General features: G+C 36.9%; 1 non-coding gene across 1 annotated transcript; it reads left to right on the top strand.

The window, feature by feature from the left end:
• The first annotated feature begins 4,973 nt into the window (after positions 1 to 4,973).
• On the top strand, positions 4,974 to 5,080 carry LOC132310872 (small nucleolar RNA R71). Its single transcript, XR_009482730.1, has one exon. It is a non-coding gene; the product is annotated as a small nucleolar RNA R71 (small nucleolar RNA).
• Positions 5,081 to 24,527: the final 19,447 nt, after the last annotated feature.

Genomic DNA, 24,527 nt, shown 5'->3' with positions numbered 1-24,527 from the left:
AGCATTGTAGCTTTTGTTCTAGTCCTTCTTGCTGTAATGGCAAGCCCCTAACTCAGTACGCTCCTGTGGATTGGAAAGGGTAGCGCTGGTCCCGCAGGATCTGAGTAATAAGATGAGCGAAGGGGAGATACTTAGCTCGCTTGGGCTTGGCCTTGCTAATATAATCTGTATACAACTTCATTACGACACTCCAGTAGAGTGCAAGAATGGAGAACTAGTGCCCGGTGTAGAAAGCATAAAGAGCTACCAGAAACTCTAAACGTCTCTGGATCTTATGGCCCGTCATAAATACATTTCGATATAATACCGAATCGAAAAACCATAAGTCATCGAGCAGATAAGTCCTGGTGGCGAAAGTCTCGCCATCTGCATAATGGCCAGTAAGGGCAACGGCCATGTCTGCATCAGAAGGCCTCCTCAAAATAGGATAATCAAGACTTGGAGGGCAGATATGTGGGCATCGAGAAGAAGTGACCAATGTATCAATTGTAATGCGGATGGGATAGCCATCGATAGTAGTCTGCAACTCTGATAGGTTGCTCCGGGCCGACCGGAGGTTCTGGAAGAACAACCGAATAAGCTGCGGGTAAACAGGATAAGTAACTGGCGCCAGAATGGCTAAAATGTCGCGCAGCTCAATATCGTCAAAAGCTGCCTGGGTCAAAACTGACCGGGAGAAGAAAGCTATGTCAAATACAGACTCATGCGACACTGAAAGGCGTCTAAACTTCCAGATAGGTCTATCTCTGATCTGGCTGGGCTGTGCCGGTGGTGGAGAAAGAGAAGATATAGGCTCATCCTCATCATAATGGGATGAAGATGCAGAGGCGGGAAAGGTAGAATGGTCAGACTGAGCCGGGGCTGGCTCCTCATACTCCTGTAATTGCTCAGGCTGCTCTGGAGCTGAATCTTGAGCATAAGAAGGCTCTACTGGATCCTCTACTCTCTATCGTACTCTCCTCTCATACTGTCGACAGACAACTGTCTTAACCCGTGCTATGGCTTGCAAAACAGAAAAGAAACACTTATAATAGAAGTCAGTAACAGATAATAGAGAATTGAAGCATAGTATATAGAAACATGTATGTCAAGTAAGATAGACAACTCAGAGTAATCGACATGAATCTATGTAAGTGATAATGCAGCCAGGTAAACAGTGACTAAGTGAAGCATGCTAAATAGTGTAAGTATGGAATGCATCCAATGTGGAAAACACAGGCATTGGGCATAAATAAGGTAGCATGGAACACAAAAGATGGTGTGTGAAGTGTGCATATGTAAATCTATGAAGTTCAATCGATCATGACTTGAGTGAGATCGATCTTTCTCTGATCGATCCGATAGAACTTCGATCGATCGAACTGCTGTGAGAAATTTGAAAAGTCACAGATTTGTGATGTGGATGACACGAGGGGCACCCAAGCAAGCTTGTGGGTCCCTTTACACCTCAACAACACAAGAATGGTCACTTGAATAGGCACGTGACCCCCAAAATCAAAATTGATATCAAATATATATACAAATATATATATATATACACATATGCTCCAAAGATCAAAAATGGCAACAAATCAATCATAAAAGCTCAGATCTAGCATGGAAAGCACGAAAAACACAAGATGAAGCTTGGGATTTAAAAGAAAATTGAAACTTACCAAATCGAAGAAGAAAAGTGAAGAGGTGGGAGAGATGATAAGATCTGAAGCGAAGAATAGAGATTCGAAGCTCTGGAAGCTCACCGGAGGTTCACCAGAGGTTGGGAAGAAGATGGGTAGCGGTGAAAGGGAGCTAGGGTTTGAGATCGATGTGTAAATCGATCAAAATGACCCTTGGCTTCTATTTTAAAAAACTATTTCCAACATGTTCGATCGATCTGGAAAAATCTCAGATCGATCTGGAAAAATCTCAGATCGATCGAACATAGATCAATCTTGAAGGAATGTAGATCGATCTAAGCTTCAAAACGACACGGCATTTTTTAAAATTTTTGAATTTTTGAATTTTTTTTTTAAATATAAAAATAAAAATAAAAATAAAATGTTTTTGGATTTTTTTAGAAAAATAAAATAAAAATAAAAATCTTTTTGGAGTTTTTGAAAATATATTTTTTTGAAAATAAAAATGAAATAAAATAAAAGAAAAATATGTTTGTATTTTTGAAAAATTCCTTAAAACTAAAAATATTTTTGAATTTTTTTTGAGAATAAAATAAAAATTGAAAATATTTTTGTATTTTTGTTATAATAAAATCAAAATTCAAAAGGGTAGTCAAAGTCAAAGTCAACAAAGGAACACAGATCGATCAATCCAATATCGATCTGGAAGAGACTTCGATTGATCAAACAGGTGAAAACCTGCAGACAAGTTCGAACGATGCACACAGAGGCCTTTTTCATGGATTTTAGAAAATTTTCTTAGTATAGAATGAAGATCGATCTGAGGAAAATCTCGATCGATCTTGGAGCGCTAAGATCGATCTGAACTAAACTTCGCTCGATACACAGAGAGCTGATTTATGCAGGAAATTCTCGATCGATGGGACTGAAAGATGATTGGATGCAGAGATGGATGTTAGATCAATCGAACTTCTTTTGAGATTGATCGAATAGGCACAAAATGCTTGATTTGAACATGACAGGGCATGCATTCTCAATCACAGTTCCTAACAATGTGTATGAACCCAGAATATATCTAGACGACGCAAGAAATGAAAGGTAAAATAGAAATGAGGGAGGAATAGAGTTATAAACCCTACGAATTCACTAGTCTTTAACATCTCTAACAAGACATTGGGCTCTTTTAGCCTGGATCAAATATTTTGCTATGCATCCCCTCTTTGACGGGGTGAAAGGATTTTTGAATCCCACCCAACAAATGGTTCTCTAGAGAACTTGTTGGATTTGATTCAAAAAACATTGATGGTCCTTTATCATTGTAGTCCTTGGGCTTCCATGCCCTTGGAACACTTGGTTTCAAAACAACTTTCCTTGAATTCTTTTTGGTAGGCAAACCATAGAAATGTTCATTATCAAGTAAAGACTCAACTTCATCAAATTCATTGGCTATGCATTTTTCAACAACACATACTTCTTCATGCTTGTCTATGGAATTCGGGGTTGGATTAAAGATGTTCAACTTCACCTTTATGTGGCCAAATGAGATTTTTATTATCCCCGTCCTACAATTAAAGTTGGCATTTGTGGTTGCCAAAAAGGGACGGCCAAGGATAATTGGAATTTGGCTCTTGGGATTCGGAATCGGTTCTGTGTCTATGATAATGAAATCAAAGGGGAAGAAGAACTTATCAATCTTAATCAAAACATCCTTAATGATACCCCTAGGCTTTTTGATGGATCGGTCAGCAACTTGTAAAACCACCGACGTTGGTTTCAAGTCTCCTAAGCCCAATTTGACGTACACTTCATGGAAGAAGGTTAACACTTACTCCTAAATCTAAGAGAGCTCGATTAATGACATGGTCACCAATGATGCAAGATATAGTAGGTGAACCGGGGTCCTTAAACTTTGGGAGAGTGTTGTGTTGCAAAATAGAGCTCACTTGCTCGGTTAAGACTACTTTTTTTGGTGATTGGCTCTTGTTCTTCCTCTTTTAGGTGCAAAGATCTTTTAAGAACTTGGCATAAGCCGGAATTTGCTTAATTGCATCCAAAAGCGAAAGATTGATCTTCACTTACCTAAACATTTCAATGATTTCATTGGTCTTAGTCTTTTGTTTGTCAAGATAAATGGATCCTTTCAAGGCATCTGGAAATGGAGCTCTAGGCTCAAAATCTTTTTCAAAATCTTTTTTCAAATCACTTTTAAAGTAAGAATTTTTCAAATCCTTTTTGAAATCATTGTTCAATTCATCTTTCAAATCATTTTTGACAACTTTCTCAACAAGATGATCATGCATATGCAATGGAGGAATAAAATGTGAAACGAGACGGGTGTCAACTTTGGGTTGCACCGGTTCACTCTCTTCATTGGAAATACCTACTTGGTTATCAACAATTCTCCCACTTCTTAAGGTTGTCACCGTATTAACATGCTCAATTGTGTGACCTTCCGATGAGGAATGAGTCTCCACAACACATTGTTGCTTTGGTGGGGCATTCAAATGCATCTTCCCTTTCTCTCTAACATTCAAAGTACTAGCTATTTGCCCGACTTAGGTTTCTAGCATAGCAATGGATTGAGAATAAGAATAAAGCAACTGAGTGTTCGCCTCTAGAGTGCCTAGAGCGGTCAACACTTTCTCCTCAAAAATGGGACTCTTTGAGTTTCCTTGAGAATACGATGATTGGTTAGGAAAATGAGAATTTGAAAATTGATTTCCATGTGATGATTGAAAATAAGATCTAAAACCTTGGGAACCTTGGATTTGCATTGGAGGTGGAACATACTTGTTTTGAAAACCACCTTGGGGAGGGTTTGAGCCTTCCCCTTGGCTTTTCCAAGAGAAGTTTGGATGGTTCCTCCACCCTAGATTATAGTGTGAGCCATAGGGAATATTCCCTTGGTTAGCAAAGACAGCATTTGCTTGTTCATGGTTCTCGCTTTGCGTATGTCAATGGAGACAATTAGAAGTAGAATGCAAGACACTTGAACAAGTCATACATGATTCATTAGATGTATGATGATGAACATGATTAGGAGAGGAAGATACTTGATTCACCGAATTTTGGTTGATCAAGAATTGATCAAACCTTTGAGATAAGGATTTCATCTCGGTGGCTATGTCATTGGAATTGTCAACTTGATATAAGCCAACATTATTCCTTTCACCTAGATTTCTACCATTTTTAGAGGACAAAGATCTATGCATTGAATTCTCACTCATGCTTTCATATAATTTTCACACATTATTTTTATGCTTGTCAAGATAAGAACCACCCATAGATGCATCAACCATACCCTTGTGATTATCCGGTAAAATTTCAAAGAAATATTGAACTAGTTGCCACTTAGGTATGTCATGATGTGGGCACTTCCTAAGCAAGTCATTAAACCTTTCCCATGCTTCGTGAAACATTTCCCCATCCCCTTGAGAAAATTCACGAATGGAAGTTCTCATGGTATCGGTCTTCGAAATTAGATAGTACTTCTTCAAGAACTCTTGTTGCATTTCTGCTCAAGAAGTTTTCGAAAAAGGCCTAAGATTGTTGAACCAATATTTGCCTTGTCCTTAAGGGTAAAAGGAAAAATTTTGAGTCTTAAAACTTCTTCTGGCATGTCCGTATATTTCATTGTGGAATACATTTCAAGAAACTCATCCAAATGCTTGTAAGGTTCTTCACTTGGAAGTCCATGATAGTTGGGAAGCATTTAAATAGTTTGTGGTTTAATCTCATAATGATGTGCTCTAAATGGGGGTAATTAAATGCAAGTAGGTGTATTGTATTCATTAGGCACATAATGGTCTCTTAAAGCAATAAGAGGATTCACAACCGGTGGTGCTACTCGAACACCGTGGTTGCCTTGCATAATGGGAGGTTGTGGAGCAAAAATTGGCCAAGGCATTCCCAATGGAATTTGGCCTTGTTGTTGTGGTGGGATGAATGGTCTAGGCATGCCTAATGGTACTTGAATATTTTCATAATGCACATTAGGGAGGCGGATGCCTTGTTGGTCTATATGACCAAGGTCCTCCACATGGTCGTCATTCAATTCCTCCATTGGTGAAATGGAGTGATGAGAACTACCACTTCCCCTAGGATTACGAACAACCAATTCAAGATGTAAATTAGGAGGGACAAGAGTAGGATTCAATGACCTACGACCATGCATGCACTAGCAAAACAAATAACAAGTAAATAATCAAATAACAATCACTTCGCCCCCACAACAAATCAATCAACAAACATTCTCCACATACATTGGTCCTATACTCCCATGTTTGAACAATATGCTTAGAAAAAGTAAATTGCCTCCACATGGGCTCACGATTTATTTAAGAATTTAAAAACTTGCCCCCACGCGGGCCGACGATTTAACTAGAGATTGAGTTAGAAAGATCTCACAAAGGGTCCTTAAGCAACTTCAATTTAACTTTGGATTTACAAGCGTTGCTATGCATTGCAAATTTTAGATTTTAGCCCTTTATGCTTTTGCTTAGCTTCACTTTACTTCCTTGCTTTATTTGCTCTTTAATTCCCTTTGCTTGATTCTTTTAGCTTAATGTACCTAGCCAATCAAGAACAAACACAATAAGTATCTAAAAAGAAAATAAAGAAAAGACACGATCAAAAGAGTACTAATTCCTATTTGTTTCAAAAATACGGTGTTGCCAATTCAATCCCCAGCAATGGCGTTAAAAACTTGGGGGTGTCGCCCGTGACCAATGTTTAAAAATGTACTAAGAATATGAGTGTGCAATGTGGCCAAGTTTTAAATTTATAAAAGCCACTACTACCTCTAACTAAAAATATAGCTAGGAGTAGGGATCGTCCCAAGGGATTGTGGGTGTGTTTGCAATGGAAACAATGTATAGGGTTAGTAGGTCGAATGATCAAAAGGTTGGTTTGTTTGGTTGATTAAACTACTATGCAATTGAAATCAAAACAAGTAAAAGGTAACAATTTAGAAAGTAGGGAAAATGATACAGAGGAGAGGACTTGAGGTACTAGAGCTCACCACTAAGCTTGACTTCACTAGACACTAGCAATTGTATATCAATAGGGAAATTGAATTGTAACTTGTGTACGTGTGTCATTAATTGATACTAAGCATGGATGGTAAATAAGTATAGATTGTCTAGCCAATTCAAATGGAAAGCACAATCTATCAAATGAGACCAAAATCCATTCAATGAAACCACAATTTATGCACACACAACTATCTAGAAGCATACACCCTTTGCATTCACAAGTATGGAACACCAAGGATCAAGAATAGATTGTCCACCTATCTATGAATCTAAAGCAACTACACTACAACTACACTAAAGACATGGAAATTAAACTAAGTAAGCTAAAGGTGTGACACAATCTATTAAGAAACAAGTGTGAACCATCAAATAAATTACAAGAGTGTTCAATTAAGCATTATATTTTGATCATCACTAGATTAACTTCATCTATACACATAGACATGCATAAATTCCATTAAATCTAGAGAAAAGCACATGGATCATCCATTCTAGCATACATAGACATATGGTTAGAAATAGATAATCAATTGAAAGCATTAATCCATACACATCAAGTAGAAACCACAAGATATATATATAAATCCAAGATCAAAACATTTGTTACAAGTAAATCCCCAAAAATATATAAAGCACTAAGTCTAAAAAGCAAACTTAGGGGCTAGTCTAGCCCCAAGTAGATGTCTAGCCACTCAATAAAGTAGTCATCCAACCCTCAAGGGCTATCTCCATGGTAGGAATGACCTCCTTCTTGATGGAAAACCTAGAAGAATGGAAGAACTCCCAAAGATGTGTAAAAGCTCTCTAGTCTCTAGTCTCCTCTCCAAGATATGAGATATGTAAGTTATGATGAATATGAAGATATATGTAAAAATGGCTCAAAATCCTTATATAGGAGGCTCAAGTGTCACACCCAATGATCTGGATTCGTGCACTACCATGAGCCAACTTTTAATGAGCTGAAATTTGTTTTATTTCGGACTTGAAGAGGTTTGATCAATCGAATTGTGTTGAGATCGATCGAACATTGGTGAGATCCATCGAATGCTGCAAAGACCGATCATCCTTAGCTGCGCCTTTTTGAATAAAGACAAATCTTTGAGATATTTTGGGATATTTTGGGAAAGAGATAAGAGTGGTAGGTGGGGTGGTAGGTGTGGATAAGATCGAATAATTTCGATCGATCTAAGAAAGGTTGGATCGATTGAAGATGGTGAGATCTTTTGGATAAGGACAATTGCTTGAATCCATCTTGATCAGGCCAGATCGATGTTGCTCTGATTGATCGAAGGAATGTTGAGATCGATTGAACTTGCTGTTTTTCCACACTTTGCTTTCACTTTGCTCCTTTCTTTTATTCAGCTTGAGATTGCTTTTTTTAAGCTCTTATTTGGTTGAATTAATTTATTTTTGGGTTAAGTACCTAAAAAGGGCAATAACATAAAATTAGTCTAAGACGAAAAAATAAGATAGATAAAGGTTCTAAAATACCTAAGCTTAAGGGATTTAATTGCGCACTTTTCAGTGCTAATCAGGGAACATCAATTATATATTTTGAGAAAGCCGTTTAGAGAGAGAAAATTTAGAAAATCAAATCTGATTATTCTGAATTTATTTTTGAGAGCACACACATATATTCATGAGTGATTTAATAGTGTTGTTCTCTATCTCATCAGAATTGGAGCTATATTGAAGATTCAGATATTCTGAATGAAAAGCAGGATTTAATTCTTCTATATCGAGTTTAGATCTTGAAGAACAGAAGTAAAAGTGATCACACTTTGAAAGGGTTGGAGCATTCGAGGAGCGTTGTCTGATCTACCAGCTACTCTTCTACAATTATCAAGCATAAGCCTGAGGTTAAGTTGTTGTTAGACGGGGAGTCGCAAAGCCAGAGGATTGTCAGCAATTGGTGTTTGGTAGAACGATAAGGTATGAGCTAGAGTCAAAGTTCAGTGTACTTTGTATCAAATTTAGTGGATCGGTTTACTTTAGACTGCACAGTCCATGAGGTTTTTCCCATGCAAACAGTTGATGTATTTTATCACTTTGGGTTTTCTCGCTAAAAATCCTAGTGCAATCTATCTAAACTTAACTAGCTTTACTTTTCAGTATTTATATTTATAATTGTGGATGTTTAATTGATCATATAATTTAATCAATCATAAATTGAGTAAGTTGACCTAATAATCAGATTTAGAGGAGTTAATCAAAATTAAAATCAACTAATAGCTTCCGCACCCCACATTAACTCTATTTTCACACCACATACTGTCATTCAATTCAAAGCAAAAGATGTTGCTATCTGGCTTAATGAAAAGAAATTCATTGTTCCAAAATTACATTGCTTTTTCATTTATGAATGGAGACTTTATTTTAGGCAATAATTTCATTACACCTATTTGCCTTTACAGTTAAATCAAAAAACAATTTCTTTAACTGCAAAAGATAACACAATTGTTGAAATCCTTATTCAGGAAAATCTCATTAGCATATGTGACAAAAAAAATTTCTCCACCTAAAAGAGAAAATAATTTTTTGAATTAACTGAAAAACATTGGTTTTATGCTATTCTTAGACAAATTTTATTTGATAATCCTTTAACTCTCTGGAAACATATCCCTTATTTTTGCAGGTTAAAGATTAAGGATCCTAATGTCATTATCAGAGTAAAACCCATGATATATCTAAAAAAAGATATAGATGAGTTTGATGATCAACTTCATGAACTTCTAGAAAAGAAGCTTATTGAACATACAAAAAGTCCCCATACTAGCCCCGTTTTTATAGTAAGAAACCATAGTGAGGTCAAAAGAGGAAAAGCCGCATGGTAATCAAATATAAATGGCTTAATGAACATTTCGATGGTTATTTTATTCCTCAAAAAGATATTCTAATCAATCAAACTCGCGGAGCAAAAATCTTCAGCAAGTTTGATTGTAAATCTGGTTTTTGGCAATTAAAATTAACAAAAAGGTTAAAGCCATTAACTGCTTTCAGTACACCAAGAGGTCATTATCAGTGGACTGTAATGCCATTCGGTCTCAATATTGCACCTCAAATATATCAAAAATGGATCTTTAAAAACCTTAAAGATTTTGTCATAGTGTACATCGACGATATTTTAGTTTTCTCTAAAACAAGAGAAGATCATAAAAAACATTTAACACTACTTTGTGCAAAATTCCAAAAACATGGAGTTATTTTGTCACCAAATAAAATAGTAGTTGAACAAGAAACTATTGATTTCTTGGGATTAGATTTAACCCCAAAAGGGATAAAACTACTGGATCACATCATTATAAAAATTTGTGATTTTCCTGATGACATTCAAGATAAAAAAACAACTTCAAAGTTTTCTTGGAATCTTGAATTATGGTCGCACTTTTATTAAAGGTTTATCTCAAAAGGAAATTCCTTTAATAAAGAAGCTCCAGAAAGATAAAACTTTTGACTAGACCAACGACGACAAAAGAATAGTTCAACAGATCAAAAAAGATCTCGTGAACATTCCTGAAGTTTATTTTCCTCAAACAGGTGATAAACTTATTCTTGAAACTGACGCCTTAGATTTATGTTGGGGATGTGTTCTAAAAGCTATTCCCAAAGAAAAGTGGGAAGAAGCTGATTTCATAGACCACCAGATAAGAGCTCAAAAAACTCCTATCTTAAAAAATATTCAAAAAGAAGAATTAATTTGTGGTTATAATTCTGGGAAATTTAAACCAAATGAACATAATTATATTATTTATGAAAAAGAACTTCTAGCTATTAAATTAGTAATAAAAAGATTTCATATTTATCTTGCCCCAGAAGATTTTATTATCCGAACTGATAACCAAGCGGTAAAAGACTTCCTTATAAATAAAAAGAATTGTTTAGAAGGAAGAAGGTTAAAATGGTATAATGTTATTGCCCAATATTCTTTCTCTATAGAATATATTAAAGGCATTAACAATTTCCTTACAGATTTTCTAAGCAGGAATTATGCAGAAATATCTAACAATATTTCTTCTTTTACAGATGAGCGATCGGGGTAAACAACCTCAAAAGGATGGTTGGATCACAATTGCTAAAAAGTCAAATAAACAACTAGGTCAAACAACTCAAACTCAGCCATTAAAAAAATGGTTTGTAGTTTTTGCAGGATTTCATCCAGGAATTTATGTAAACTGGGATGATTGTCATGCCTAAATAAAAAATTACAATGGGACATGTTTCAAGGCATACGATACACTTATAGAAGCACAACAAATGTTCTACAATGTGGGTCAAGCCTCACCAAAGGTTTTTTTTCACATAACCAAGGATCAGTAGAAGTAAAAAGCTTTTACAATCTACGAATTCCAAACAAATTATATGATGAAATCAATGGTGCATGGCAAATACATTATCTCGATTGCAAAAAGAAATTCAGGCAACACATGAGTGCTCTTACTTCTCTAATTGCTGAACAAACAGCAATGAAAGAAGAGCTTAAACAACTTTGCATTCAAATTTGTTTAACAGTTGATTGGGAAAAAGATTTTTCTTTAACCCATATTAATTGGTTTTTGAAACTTGCCCAAATTATTGGAGAATATAATTTTTCAAAAAATATTTTTACAAAAATCAACATACTTTGTCTTCTTGAAAAAGCAAGAGACATTTTCACAACTGATATTTTCAAAATTATCCTTCAAAAAACTGAAGATCATTTTGAAACTATTAAAAAGTTTTTTTTTATTTTTTTTCCTAGTTGGTACTCGCACACACATGTCTCTTCTAAGACCTAAACTCCTGACCTCCCTTAGGGAAGTAAGAGGCTGATACCGCTAGGCCATTGGCCCGTTAGTGACTATTAAAAAGTTCTATCTTGATAATCATAAAGAAATAAACCATTTCGACATGATTTATAATGGAAAAACAATTCCAAAAATGACTCTTTTCATTGTCTCGGGTTTTGAATGGTCAATGGAACCTGTTGATTGGAGAGTAATAAACAAATTACTTTCTCCTCACATGATTGTACTTCATGGAACTCTTTTCCAACAATGATCAAAGCCATCATCTACAAAACAACATTCAAATGGAAATTCAGTCGCAACATGATTTTATGGATTTCAAGTTCTATCAGATGGCGCGAGGAAACAAAATTTTTTCAGCCTTATCAGATCTAGTTTCTCAAAACCACTGAAGATCAAGAATTCGAACATATACAAGTTTTAAATTCTCTCTTGATAGCAGAAAGGTTATGACCATTAGATCTTACTATCAACAGCCTTATTCATTTGAAGGACAAGGCCTTATAGGTGATCTAAGATAACTTCATGGAACCACCTCTTTTCAAAATCTGTGATAGAAGAAGAATTTTCATCACACAGCTACCTATAGACTACCCACTATATTCAGTTGATCAGTTAAGAGAAGCATTTGAAGATCAGGGAGGGAAAAGTCCATCCCAAGCAGTTGGTTCACGCAAATGTTTTGCAGATACAGAACGGTGAATTTTTGGTTTCTCTATATTGTTTATATAGAGATTAGAACCAGAAGCTAAAATAGTGGTAACTGTGGGTTCCTCTATTTTAGCTTTCTTATCGGTATTAATATCTTCAAATAACCAATTTCTTGGTATTTTGAGATAGGTCCATCTCAGTAATTTTGGTTTAATTATCGAGTTGAATGGTTTAGGTTTAAAAAAAGTGACCAATTTGGGGTCAATTAGTTGAGTAGAAGTTTCAGGTTTTTTGGTTAGCTTGTAGAGAACTTTCCATTGAATACCTAAACTTGGAGAGTTATGATCCATTTGAAGATTTAAAAGTTTGATTTTGACCTTTAAAACTTTTTCAATGTTTGGATCATTGATGGAAACAAATTAATTCAGTTTTAGTTTAAACCAAATAACATTGTTAACCAGATTAAATTGAGCACCTCTGATTAAGGATTCAACCGGGTTATGGAGTATGTTATCCATAACAAGAACAAGAATGGGTTGATCAGTCCCTTTTCTGAACAAAAAAGTGATTTTTATTTGGATCATTCCTATATGAATATATCTAGCATTTGGATATTGATTTTTCATCTAGCAATTTTGTTTTGGCTAAAGATGTTAAAATATGGTGTACCATTGGAAAAGGTATAATCAACCGTGGTATTTCCATTGAATTGTTCAAAAATCCTTTTTGAAAAGATTTGTGACAACTTAGAAGTCTTGTATTGATCTTTTTTAACATGTTAGATGTCCCTTTACCCTTTTTTAGGCAATTGGGGGCGATGTATCCTTCTTCATCGCAGATGTAGCATTTGTATCCTTTCTTTTTGGCAAGAGCTTTTGCTTTGGACTTTGAAGTATTTCTTTTGATATACTTCTTCTTCTTCTGAACAGGTTTTTTACTTGGGGTCCATTTAGGGGTGTTTGAACACCTAGTGCCCTAAAGCCGTCTGGTTTGGGAGTCATTGACCTAACGCTCGACCTCATGGATCGCTAGAAAGCTTAATAAATTAACACATTGCACTATGCTTCCATCTTTGATCCTTAGGATTAAAAATAAATAAATAAATAAAAATAAAAATAAATAAATAAATAAATCAAGTGAAAAGAATAAGCGCACCTAGAATAATAAAACTTTAATAAAAGGTCAACTCTTTATCTTGATGGTACTAGATTTGTGTGCTAGTTTGAGGGTAAGGATGTGATCATTTCTTTAGTTAGCAAAGATATCAACATATTTGATGTCGGTCCACTCAAAAATGATTCTAGAGTTGTTTTGATTTGCATAATCATTTTCTTGATGTGTGGAGGACCATACTTGCTTGTTTGATATTGAAATTTTGGGAGATTGTTTGGAAATGGTTGAAAAAATGCATACTTGAGGTAGTTTTCTCCCGATTCTTGTTTGCAATAGTAGTACCTCTTTTGTAAGAATGAGCTTAATGTTTGAGGGTATCATTTCTGGAAACCCTCACGAGACTTCACTCGTCCACTAGGGGTAACCTAGGGGTTTAAAAGGCTTGTTGATGGGCCCTGAAAAGTGCGTATTTAAACCCTTAAGCTTAAACATTCTAGTACCTCTATCTATCTTACTTTACCATTTTAGATTGATTTCGAATTATTTCCATTTTCAGGCACTTATCCCGAAAATAAGCTAACTCAGCCAAATAAGAGCTTAATTGAAGCAATTCTGGGATTAAACAAAGAAAGGAGCAAAGTGGAGAAAGAAGGAAACAAATGAAGCCAAAGGTGGGAAGCAGCAAAGTTTGATCGATCCAACTTCAAGGATCGATCGATCGAACACTTTTGTCCTTATCCAAATGATTGATCCTATCCATAGTTGTACCACCCACTAATCACTTTTGTCTTTTTCCCAAAAATATCTCTCAAAATATCTCGGATTTGTCTTTTCCCAAAAAGCTCAACCAGTTGATCAATCCAGCCTCAGTTCCATGGATCTCAGCAAGTCCAATCGATCCAAGTCCAAGGTTCGATCAATCGAACTTCCTCAAATGCGAAAAAGTTAAAAAGCCAGCTTATTCAATCCGTCCTCTATCCAATCATTAGAGAATATTCTTTGCACGATCCTGGCTCATTCGGTGTGTCACTTGACCTACCTATAAAAGGAATATGATGCACTTTTTGAGAGGAAAAAGATTTTAGCATTTGGTAGATATAATTTTAGAGGTTATTCTTAGTGTAGAAGAAAAGAGGAGAAGGCTAGAGACACCATTGGAGTTCTTCATCAACAAGGAGCAGATTTCAACCATGGAGTTAGCCCTTGAGGGTTGGAGCAACATCACCATGAGTGGCTAGACATCCTCTTGGGGCTAGAGTTAGCCCCAAGCATGCTTTCTTTATCTTAATCTTGTGTATTATTGAGGGATTAGTGTTATAATTGATGTTTTGACACTTTGATTTATATAGATCTTAATTGTTCAATGATTTATGTGGTTAAATGTTTCCAATTGATCATTTCATTCTATCCATATGTCTATGTATGTTAGAATAGATGCTCATGTGTTTGTCTCCAGATTTTGTATTATTGATGCATGTCTATGTGTATTGATGCTATAGATTTAGAGATTATCAAAACATAGTGCTTAATAGAATGCTCTTGTAATTTTCTTGATGGTTCATACTTATTTCTTGATGGATTGTGCCTCTGCCCTAGTTTATTTTCATGCTAATAGTGTAGATGTAGTGTAGTTGTAGTGTGTTATTAAATGGGAGGACAATCCATGCTTATTGTTTGATGATCCAAGCTTTTGTCTCTAACCTTGTGTTGTATTTAGATTGTGAGCTTAATGAAAGGATTAATGACTTGTTTTGATCTATTGTGCCTTTCACATGTTGTTTAGACAATATATGTTTCATTGCTTAGATATATTGTGCATTTCACATGATGTTTAAACAATACATGCTTAACTAGTCATCCTTGCTTGTTGAATCAACCAAACACACACACACCAATATTGCAACACACCATTTACCCTCATTAATCACTTGTCAATGGTATAGGAATGCATTGCTTGGTAGTGATCTCTAAAGCCCAAGACTCTTCTCTCTCTTACTTACTCTTAATTGCATTTTTTTGTTATTACTTAATTCAATTTAGTTGTTCTCTAATCAACCAACAAACCAATTGTTTGATCACTTGACCTACTAGCCCTAATAGTGATTCCACAACCTTGTCCGACCCTCACAATCCCTCGGGACGATTCCTACTTGCCCTTGCTATATTTATAGTGAAAGGTAGTAGTGGCTTTTATAAATGTAAAACTCTTGGCCCTCGCCTTAAATTTCACACTCTCAAACTTGGTGGTAGTGCGACCTCCGTCCATCAGTTTTTAGCGCCGTTGCTGGGGATTGATTGATTTGATTAGGCAACGTCGGAATTGTGGAATCAATTAGGATTAGTACTCTTTTGATCATATCTTTTCTTTACTTTTATTTTTCTTTTTGGTTACTTATTGTGTTGTTCATAATTGACTAGGTGCATTGTTGGAGAGGAAGCAAGCAAAGGAGCCTTCGAGCTAAGCAAGCAAGGAAAAATGCTAAAAATTTAAATATATATATATATATATATATATATATATATATATATATTTGCTAAGCTAAGCTTTAAATTTGGAGTTGAAGTGCTAAAGGACCTTTGTGAGACTTTCTTTACTCAATCCCTTAGTTAAATCGTCGGCCCACGTGGAGGCTTATTTTTAATTTCTTAGTTAAATCGTGAGCCCTCGTGGAGGCATTCTTAATTGTTCTTTGCATCATTATTGTTAAAGCATGGGAGTATGAATTAAGTGTTTGTGGAAGAAGTCTAATTGCATTGTTGTGAAGGCATAGTGTTTGTCATTCTTTGTGCTTGTTGTGTTTTGCATTATGCATGCATGAACGTCGTTCATTGAGACCATCTCTTGTCCCTTTAGATTTGCATCTTGAATCCATCGTTAGAAATCCTAGGGGAAAGGAAGTTCAAATAGAACCAATCTATCAATGGATGACCATAATGATGATCATGATGAGGACCTTGGTCACATAGACCAATAAGGTATTCTTCATCCTAATGTGCATAATGAGAACATACAAGTACCATTAGGCATGTCTAGGCCATTCATTCACCAACCACCACAACAACAAGGCCAAGTTCCATATGGAATGCCAAGACCAATGTATGCTCCACAACCTCCCATCATCAATCAAGGAATTCAAAACCAAGGTGTTCATGTTGCACCTCAAGTAGCTAATCTACTTCTTGCTTTAAGAGACCATTATGTGCTTAATGAGTATAATGCACCTACATGCAACCAATTGCCTCCATTTAGAGCACATCATTATGAAATTAAGCCACAAACCATTCAAATGCTTCCTAACTATCATAGACTTCCAAGTGAAGAACCTTACAAGCATTTGGATGAGTTTCTTGAAGTATGTTCCACCGTAAAATATACGAACATGCCGGAAGAGATCTTAAGACTCAAACTTTTTCCATTCACCTTAAAAGACAAGGCAAAGTATTGGTTTAACAATATTAGGCCTTTTTCAATCACTTCTTGGGCAGAAATTCAACAAGAGTTCTTGAAGAAGTACTATCCGGTTTCAAAGACCAATGCCATGAGAACCTCAATTCGAGAATTTCCATATGGGGATGGAGAAACATTTCATGAGGCATGGGAACGCTTAAATGAGTTGCTTAGGAAGTGTTCACATTATGACATGCCCAAATGGCAATTAGTTCAATATTTCTTTGAGAGCTTATCGAACAATTATAAAGGTATGGTTGATGCTTCCATGGGTGGCTCATATATTAATAGGCATGAGGATGACGTGTGGCGTCTTTATGAGAGCATGAGTGAAAATTATTTGCATAGAACATTATCATCCAAGAATGGTATAAATTCACAAGGTAGGAAGAGTGTTGGCTTACATCAAGTCAACTATTCAAATGAAATAGCCGCCGAAATGAAGTCTTTATCTCAAAGGTTTGATCAATTTTTTATTAACCAAAACTCGGCGAACCAAGTATCTTCCTTCCCTAACCATTCTCATCGTGCCTCAAATGAAACATGTATGACTTGTTCTAGTGTTCTTTATTCTACTTCTCATTATCCTCACGGACAAGTGCAAAATGAACCTAATGAACAAGTCAATGCAGCTTTTGTGAACCAAGGGAACAATCCTTATGGTACTCACTATAATCCAAGTTGGAGGAATCATCCGAATTTCTCTTGGAAAAACCAAGGAGAGGGCTCAAACCCTTCCCAAGGCGGTTTTTAAGGGAAGTACATTCCACTTCCACTTCAAAACCAAGGATCCCAAGGTTATAGACCTTATCAACCATAAGGAAATCAATTTGCTAATTCTCATTTTCCCAACCAATCTTATTCCCAAGGAAATACTAGAAGTCTCGCCTTTGAAGAAAAAGTTTTGAATGCTTTGGGCACTTTAGAGGCTAACACTCAATTGCTTCATTCTCACTCTCAATCTATTGCGAAGCTAGAAACCCAAGTAGGGCAAATAGCAAGCACTCTTAATGCAAGAGAGAAGGGAAAGATGCCTATTAATGCCCCACCTAAGCAACAATGTGTTGTGGAAACCCATTCCTCATCGGAAGGCCACACCATTGAACATGTTAATGCGGTGACTGCCTTGCGGAGTGGTAGGATTGTGGACAATCAAATTGAAATGTCCAATGAAGAGAGTGAACCTGTGCAACCTCAAGTTGTCACCCGTCCCGTTTCATATCCCATTCCTCCTTCATTGCATATACATGATCTTGTGAATGAGAAAGTCTTGGAAAATGTGTTTGAAAAAGAAGTTTTGAAAAATGATGTTAAAAAAGTTTTGATGAAAAATGATTTGAAACAAAGTGATTTAAAAACTTCTTATGTTGGAGAAAGTTCAAAAGAAAATTCTGAAAAAGTGTTTGAACCAAAAGTTCCATTTCCAGATGCCTTAAAAGGATCCATTTCAAAAGACAAGCAAAAGGTAAAAACCAATGAAATTATGGAAATGTTTAGGCAAGTAAAAGTTAATCTTCCACTTTTGGATGCAATTAAGCAAATTCCGGCTTATGCCAAATTCTTGAAAGACTTGTGCACCCAAAAGTGGAAGAACAAGAGCCAAGCACCAAAAAAAGTGGTTTTGACCGAGCAAGTAAGCTCAATTTTGCAACATAACACTTTGCCAAAGTTTAAGAACCCCGGTTCACCCACTACTTTATGCATTATTGGTGATTATATCATTAATCGGGCGCTTCTTGACTTAGGAGCAAAGTGTTAACCTTCTTCTATACTCGGTTTATGTCAAATTAGGCCTAAGTGAATTAAAACCGACGTCGGTAGTTTTGCAACTTGCTGACCGATCTATCAAGAAGCCTAGGGGTATCATTGAGGATGTTTTGATTAAAATTGATAAATTCTTCTTTCTCGTTGATTTCATTGTCATAGACACGGAACCGGTCCCCAATCCTAAGAGCCAAATTCCCATTATCCTTGGCCGTCCTTTCTTGGTAACTGCTAATGCCAACATCAATTGTAGGATGGGGATAATGAAGATCTCATTTGGCCACATGAAGGTGAAGTTGAATATCTTTAATCCCACGCCCAATTCATTTGACAAATATGAAAGAGAGGTTAATGTTGTAGATAAATGTCATGATCTTCAATGTCAAGGAAATGAGCTTTTGTGTAAGACCAAAACTTCCAAATGATCATCTTCAACCTTGCATTCTCAAAGTGTTGTTTCAAATTCTTGCTTTGAAAGGGCATGGAAGCCCAAAGGTTGTGATTGCATAGACAAAGGATCAAAAGTTTCTTATAGGCTTAATCCAACAAGTTCTTCAAAGAACCATTTGTTGGGTGGAGTTCAAAGCATCTGTCACCTCAACAAGGAGGGGATGCATTACAAGATCTTTGATCTGGGCTAAAAGAACCCAATGTCTTGCTAGAGACGTTAAAGACTAGCAAAAACATTTCGTAGGGTGTCAAAACCCTATTCCTCCCTCATTTCTATCTTAAATTTCATTTCTTGTGAAGTCTAGATACTTGTTTTTGGTTTTCATATGCATTGCAAGGAACTTTGGTGAGGATTGCATGAGCTTTCATGTCATTATTGAGCATTCTGAATAGTTCGATCGATCTCAAACCTGAGTTCGATCGATCGAACTCCATTCTGCATCCAACACTTAGAAAAATTTTCGACCTGCAGAAACCTACATCCAAATCACCTCTATGTCCCATCGTTCGAACTTATTCTTAGATCGATTAGGAGACCTTCGATTGATCAAACTTCAAAGTTCGATCGATCTCATGATTCAACACTTAGAAAAATTTTGAGCTTGTATCAACCTGCATATTTTTGCTCTGTGTCTCATCGATTGAAACATTCCAAGATTGATCTGAAGTTCTTCGATCGATCTAACTTCCAAGTTTGATCGATCTTCAAGTTCCAACACTTAGCCAAATTTTTGAACCATAAACCTGCATATTTTTGCCAAATTTTTGAACCATAAACCTGCATATTTTTGCCCTCTGTTTGATCGATCGAACTCTTGTTCCGATCGATCTCAGTTCTCCATTTCATTGTTTGACTTTGTTTTGACTTTTTCAATTTTCAAAAATCCAAAAATATTTTCATTTTTATTTTACTTTATTTTTTTTATTTCATTTCATTTTATTTTATTTCTCAAAAATATTTCAAAAATACAAAAAGATTTTGTTTTATTTTATTTATTTTTCAAAAAAAAAAAACAAAAACAAAAACAAAAATCCAAAAATAGTTTATTCTATTTTATTTTATTTTACAATTTTTAATTTTAATTCTAATTCTTAATTTTAGTTTTGCATTTTTCAAAAATTTCAAAAATCCAAAAATACTTTGAGGAGAGTTCATCAAAGTTCGATCGATCTCAGTTGAAGTTCGATCGATCGAAGTCTGTCGGGAATGTTTTTAAAATAGACCTGGAGGATCTCAAGATCGATCATTAGATCGATCCAACCCTCCAAACCCTTGCTTCCCTCATCGCCGCCACATCCACTCTCTATCTTCCTCATCTCTGGTGATATCTCCGGCGAGATCCAAGCTACACTCTCTCCCTCATCTCGGATTTCTCATCCAATCATCGCATCCACTTCTCTCCCTTCGATTTGAGGTAAAATCTGAGATCTCATTTATGATTTAAGCTTCGATATGATGATTACATGCTTTATATGTTACATTCGTGCTTTATACATGATTGAATCTCCATTTTTGAAGCTACAAAGCATTGAGTTTACATGTTTATATATATTTGTATATGCCTCGTATATATATATATATGTGTGTGTGTGTGTGTGTGTGTGTGTTTGATCTATTTTTGGGAGCATGGGCCATGATTGGGTGATGATATTTGTTGATATGTTGTGTTGATGGGCCCACGAACACGTTCGTGTGGGCCCCGTGCTTCCAAAGTTACAGATCTGTGACTGTTTATATTCATCGCACAGTTTGATCGATCGAACTTGTATCTCAGATCGATCTTAAGAGATCGATCGAACTCATGTCTCAGATCGATCGAAGTTGTGAGATCGATCTCACTTATTTTCAATCGATCCAACTTTTGTGATCGATCTCACTTCTTTTTCTGATCGATCAAATTTCACAGATCTCACACACACACTTCATTCTTCATATCTTATGTTCTTGTTATCTCATATATGCCCAATGCCTGTGATATTCCACATTGAATACATTTCATACTTATATTGCTTAGCATGCTTCACATCCTGCCACTTGCATAAATACATGTCATTTATGTTTTGTCTATCTTATCTGACATGCATGTTTCTATATTGTGCTTAAAATTTCTTAGTCTGGCACTAACTCCCATTGCAAGTTTTTCTTTTTCTTTTTGCAGGCCATGGTTAAGCCGTTGCCAGCAGGCAACACGGGCCTCAATGCCATATCAGACCACGGACAGAGGAGCCAGCAGATCCCTCTCATGCACAGCAGGAGCTAGCACAGGCTACCCCACCTCAGTCACCATCTCACGAGGCTGAGGCTGAGGCTGAGGCTGATCATATTCCATCCACCTCTGCAGGTCTACCTGCATTTACACCATCACCATCTCCACCACGTGCTGGATCTGAGCATTCACCCGTACCATCTCCACCACGCCAGCCAGATCAGGAGCGTGATATGCCCGTTCCTAGATATGCGCATATGGCGGTTGACCATGAGTCAGTGTTCGACACATCCTTTTTCTCCAGATCGGTGCTGACCCGGTACCACGATATCATTCAGAGGGGCCTGGCAGCTATTCTTGCCCCAGTCACAGAGCCAGTCTACCTGCGGCTGGTACAGTTGTTCTACTAGAACCTCCAACCATCCTCGTGTACCACAGCAGAGCTGGTTACTACTATAGATGGCCATCAGATCACTATCACAGTGGACTCGCTAGCCCGGTCTTGCCACTGCCCACACCGCTGTCCTCCAGAGCTTCAGGAGACATATCCGAGGCTATACAGGTTTTCTTATGCCGATATGGCAGTCTTTCTTACAGGTCACCATGCTGCTGGCGAGACCTTCGCCACCCGCACATTCCTTCCAGATGACCTATGGTTTTCAATTCCGTGCTCTTCCGGAACATCTATATAGCAGGGCACAAGATTCAGAGGAGGGGAGATTATTTGACAGCCCTCTACGCCTTCTACACAGGCCACTGGGTATCTATTCCCGCGCTCATCTAGAGCGTGATGAGGAAGCTATTTGATAAGTACATTAGCAAGGAGACGCCCGGACGGGCTAAGTCTTTCCCATTCAGCCACCTTATCACCCAGATTCTTATCTACCAGTGCTACCCTATTCATCCTTGGGAGCACCCCAAGAGAGGTTCCTGTCACTTTCTGAAGAAGGACTGGACTAAGACCTACAACGCCATTATTACTAGACTGCAGGACCACGCAGCAGTGGCTGCAGAGGAGATAAAGGCTAAGGAGGAGGCAGAGGCAGCAGCAGCAGATCCCGCAGCGGACGACGCACCAGTCGATCCAACTGCCGAGCATATAGATATTAATTTAGAGCGCCCTGCAGACAACACAAAGCAGTACTCTCCAACTGGGTCGCCTATTCACGAGCAGGAGCAGACTCAGGAGCTTTCTTCTGATTCATCTATACCTAAGGCTCCATATCTGACCCCCGGCTTTGGAGTACGCTTGCAGACTCTTGAGGATACTGTTGTTACCATACGCACTGATCTTACAGCCCACAGAGCTGATTTTGCTGCCTTCTGCACGGATGTCGCAACTATGTTCCAAGATCTATCTAGAGATATCCGCAGAGCCCAACCTGCCCGTCCTACCTCATCCTCCTGAGTTCTCAGTTCCTTCTATCTCATGATCCCTCTCTACTATTGATACTTTATTTTTGTCACTATACAGTACTATTATTTTTGCAGCTAGTCTGTTGGCTTTGATATTTCTGTTGTACCTTACTTTATCTGTTTTATATATATCTGTTTTTGTTATGGATATCATATATTATATTCTCATACCTGTATGTTTGACTCCATCAGGTGCATCACAATGACTTCAGTGAGAGAGTACTTCCCGATTTTTAGGACCACCCTTATATCTCTCTTCCTATTTTATTTCATTATCCCATTTACACTTGCATGTCCACTGTGCACTAATTATCTCATTTTGTTATCTGATGAGTTTATCCAAGTGCCAATTTCCAGGACCACAATTCATCCCAAGTTTGGGGGGGCTATGCCACCTACTTTGGATACTTCAGTCCCGATCATTCTTGCTTAGTTGCACTGGTATACTCTTTCCTTTGTTCTCTTGCACATTGAGGACATTGTGCCATTTAAGTTTAGGGGGAATGGTGCTTTGCAGCGTTAGCTTTAAATTTCAAAATTTGAGCATGACTTTTGTATTTGAGGGATATTTCTATAATTGGTCCATATCTGGCTATGATTTTGATCTTTTAAGGACTATATTGCTTAAAATTTAAAAATTGCTGGACTTGAGAGTCCAATACTCCTTGTATGCCTTATGGAAGCCATTTATGAGTAAATTTTTCAAAAGATTGATATTTTGCTTGCATTTGTGGTCCACATCATCTTGATTTTGTGATTGTTTTGAGATTCATTCTAGGATTCTACGCTAGCACAGGCACACACTAGCATTCATTTGTGGGGTACATGCTTTGTTGATTATTGAATTGGTCATATCCCAATTGAGCTAGTAGTGCATTGAAAGCTTTCATTCTTGATAAAGGTGGATAACAACCCCTTTTCACTAAGTAGCGGGGATTCTAGCCTCATCAAGCACTGAACTTCTCGCGTCGAATGGTGGAGGGCCCAAACTCTAGGTCAATAATTGAATACAAAAAAAAAAAAAAAGTTGCAAAAGCAATAAAAATAAAAATAAAATAAAAAGTAAGGACTTCTCCCAAAAGGTGAGAAGTGGGAAATGATTAGATGGTTGTTGTCTTGATTTGTAGCCTAGTTGATTTGAGCTTGTAAGTCTATAGGGGTATGTGAATGCCTATTGCCCTAAAGCCGTCTGGTTTGGGAGTCATTGACCTAACGCTCGACCTTCATGAATCGCTAGAAAGCTTAATAGATCAACACATTGCACCATGCTTCCATCTTTGATCCTAAAAAAAAATAATAAATAAATAAAAAAGAATAAGCGCGCCTAAAACAATAAAGCTTTAATAAAAGGTCTACTTTTTGTCTTGATGATCGGTACTAGATTTGTGTGCTAGTTTGAGGGTAAGGATATGATCATTTCTCTAGTTGGCTAAGATAGCAACACATTTGATACCGGTCCACTCAAAAAGGAATCTAGAGTTGTTTTGATTTGCATGATCATTTTCTTGATGTGTGGAAGACCATACTTGCTTGCTTGATGTTGAGATTTTGGGAGATTGCTTAAAAATGTTTGAAAAATTGCATACTTGAGGTAGTTTTCTCCCAATGCTTGTTTGAAATATTGGTGCCTCTTTTGAAAGAATGAGCTTAATGTTTGTGGGTATCATTTCTAGAAACCCTCACGAGACTTCACCCGTCCACTAGGGGTAACCTAGGGGTTTAAAAGGCTTGTCGCATATGCTAAGTGCAATCGTGTTCCCTACGAAAGTGGCGTTATCCATTTATTGTCTTCTAGATTCATACTTGTACTGTTCATTTCATTCCTTTACTTTCTAGTTCATTGCTAGGGACTAGCAATATTTAAGTTTGGGGGTGTGATAAGCGCTGAAACGTCCGTATTTAAACCCCTTAAGCTTAAGCATTCTAGTACCTTTATCTATATTACTCTACCATTTTAGATTGATTTCAAATTATTTCCATTTTCAGGCACTTATCCCAAAAATAAGCTAACTCAGCCAAATAAGACCTTAATTGAAGCAATTCTG

This window comes from Cornus florida, unplaced genomic scaffold (genome assembly GCF_030987335.1).
Source record: "Cornus florida cultivar Cherokee Brave unplaced genomic scaffold, ASM3098733v1 CherokeeBrave_3.0.0_Hap2_Chr05, whole genome shotgun sequence".
NCBI classification, from domain to species: domain Eukaryota; kingdom Viridiplantae; phylum Streptophyta; class Magnoliopsida; order Cornales; family Cornaceae; genus Cornus; species Cornus florida.
This window is presented reverse-complemented; position numbering and strand designations above follow the sequence as displayed.